This window comes from Ylistrum balloti, unplaced genomic scaffold (assembly GCF_031769215.1).
Source record: "Ylistrum balloti isolate Yb309-2 unplaced genomic scaffold, AGI_CSIRO_Ybal_v1 Utg371204, whole genome shotgun sequence".
NCBI classification, from domain to species: domain Eukaryota; kingdom Metazoa; phylum Mollusca; class Bivalvia; order Pectinida; family Pectinidae; genus Ylistrum; species Ylistrum balloti.
Genome location: NW_026782655.1, coordinates 166547 through 169190, shown reverse-complemented (window position 1 = coordinate 169190; position 2644 = coordinate 166547).

The following is a 2644-nucleotide window of genomic DNA, read 5'->3' as shown; positions in this document are numbered from 1 at the left end:
TTGGCTCTACCCAACGCCTTGGCCTTAAGGGTTGCAGATGAACCTGACCTTTCTAGGTACAACGATATGGATACAACGATATGGAATATTTAGAAACAGTAACCAATGGATCATACCATTTGAAATAGCACCCAGATATATTGCTGAGCATCTGACTCCTACTGGAGAATTTGAAGTTTGGGTCTATCAGCATGATGAAAATCTTCTCCGAGGCCAAATCCATTCAAGACACAAAGCACAGTCTAAATACAATGTTTAGATTGCGTTAGACAGACATGATAAATATGACCCTGTCAAAGATTACTACTGTGTCTGTCCAGCGGGCAAGCGAACCGTTGGAATGTGCATTTTGTATTTATTGGGCCATGTTCAGCATCAAAATTAAACTAACCCAGTCCATGCAACACTCAAATTCAAACAAGCAATCACTTGCGCAGTTCTGCTATACTAAAACGCAATGTAATGTGCTACAATCTGCAACTGTTCTATCTCTTATTAGCTTCTCAAAGTTCTACAAATTATGGATCGGAACCGACAAAGACAAAACCCGTCACTATTACTGTACATATTCTATCTAATAAGGTCACTTTAATGTCCTTCATCAAAAGATTTGTATAAAGATGCTAACTTAATCTTCAAATTTTGAAACTTGCACAAAGACGTCTTTATTTTAACAAATTTCATTTATGTGACCTTGACCAAAGGTCAAGTTCAGAAATGTTAACCAAACTGATACAAATTTACATGAACAACCACCTTGTCACATAGTAAAACCTACAGACTTTTGGTTGTTAAGCTGTCACTATTTAACAAAAAAAAAAAAAAAAAAATTAGTGTTCATTGGATTTTTTAGCAAATGTGTAAAATGACAAATTTACCGGCTTTCATTTAGGAAGTATGAACATTGATGTGCCCAAAACAGTACTTTTCCCAAAAGTGATGGCTTTTTATATGATTTTTGGCTGCATTTTTCGACATAAAAGAAACGTTTCTCCTGAAATAGTGTGATATGTGGTATCAAAATGTTGGTTGGTACACTGTGCACACATTAATGACATAATTTTATTGGAATTGCCTCATAATAATACACCAAAAGGAATTACATAACAACTACTTTAACATCCACCAAGGTGTTAGTCAAGGAGCTCCCATTTTATAAGAAATCAATTCCGAGACTAACTTTTCCGTATTTAAGCTTCTGATTCCCATATCTGTTAATGGTTATCATATTTTGAAATTCGAAGTGGGGGCCGATGCTAATGTTAAATTACCATATATGTTGACCCCAACGTTCAGGGTCAAAAGATTACAGTAGCAATTTAGAGGCATCTAAACGATCCTTGTAACATAATTATCTTATATTAACACCATTTCATCTAAAGCTAGCTTTTGATTATCAATAATGATAATTTATTAATAAATGAGTTAATTGGAAATGCTTTACAATTTTACAATTGCATGTTTTTATAAACACAACCCGAAGCAAATTAAAGTTTGACATTTCGATGTTTTCAATGTTGCCCTCATCAGACAAATAACTGGCGTAGAACGCATTAGCACTAAAGTGTGAAATATACGAGACGGTACCGATGAATACAACTTTTTCGGCTGAAATGTACACAATGGTAGAAAGTAGTGTGACGAGATGGTAAAAGGGGTATAAAAAAGTACTTATGATGGTAACAATGTACTGTGGTTGATTCGGCTACGTTTTGTTTATCTCTGGTCCCATCCTCCCGTTTCAACCTTTGTTCTCTGAACAGCACCGACCTTGAGTGTGTGTAGGACATGTTGAATCAATGCGTTCGTACCCAACTGAATCCACCAGCCACACTACCTGCTCTGCGTGGGCTTCTGAAAACAGCAGCAGAACATCCCCTGTGACACAAAGAACTGTATTATAATCTCTCTCTATGCCGAATTTGAGCGACAGCAAATGCAAACGGAGGTTATCCTCGATATGGAATAAGAAAAAAAACATTGTTTATCTCCTATTCAATTTTCTTGTCAATTTTATTACGTCTAAAGATTAATCCAATGAATTATACAATAGATCAACTCCATTGCCTATGCGATTCCTTAAACATTTTCATTCTGAAAGAAATATCAGAAATGTAAAAAAGGAAATGCGTGTTCACATTCATCTAATTCCATGATATGCTTATCAATTATTGATCTATTTATGCTAACTCCTGAAGAGCATTTTCTTGTCTGACATTTCGTGGAACTATTCAAGGAGATTTGTTATTACAAAGCGATAATGGTAAAAATATCTTATGAATATTTTTATATATTTTTCTCCGGTAAAGCAATTCAAATTAAACTGTGATATATTTGTACGATATGACATTTCATTCCATTATCACGACAGATGGTGAATACTCGCAGGAGGTAACGACTGATTGAAAAGTTATATATACACTATTATAATTCATTTTTTTCCTATCCTTCCCTGATTGTCAAATTTTCTAGGCAATCTGTCCTGTATCAAGACAAAATATTATATAAAATACATCACTTACTAAGATACAAAGTTATAAACTAAAATCGAGAACAGCAGTGTTAATTCAGGTGTCTCGATAATCCCTTTGGCTGATTGACGCCGAAAACCCTTTATAAGACTCTGCTAAGGCAAAGGGAGATC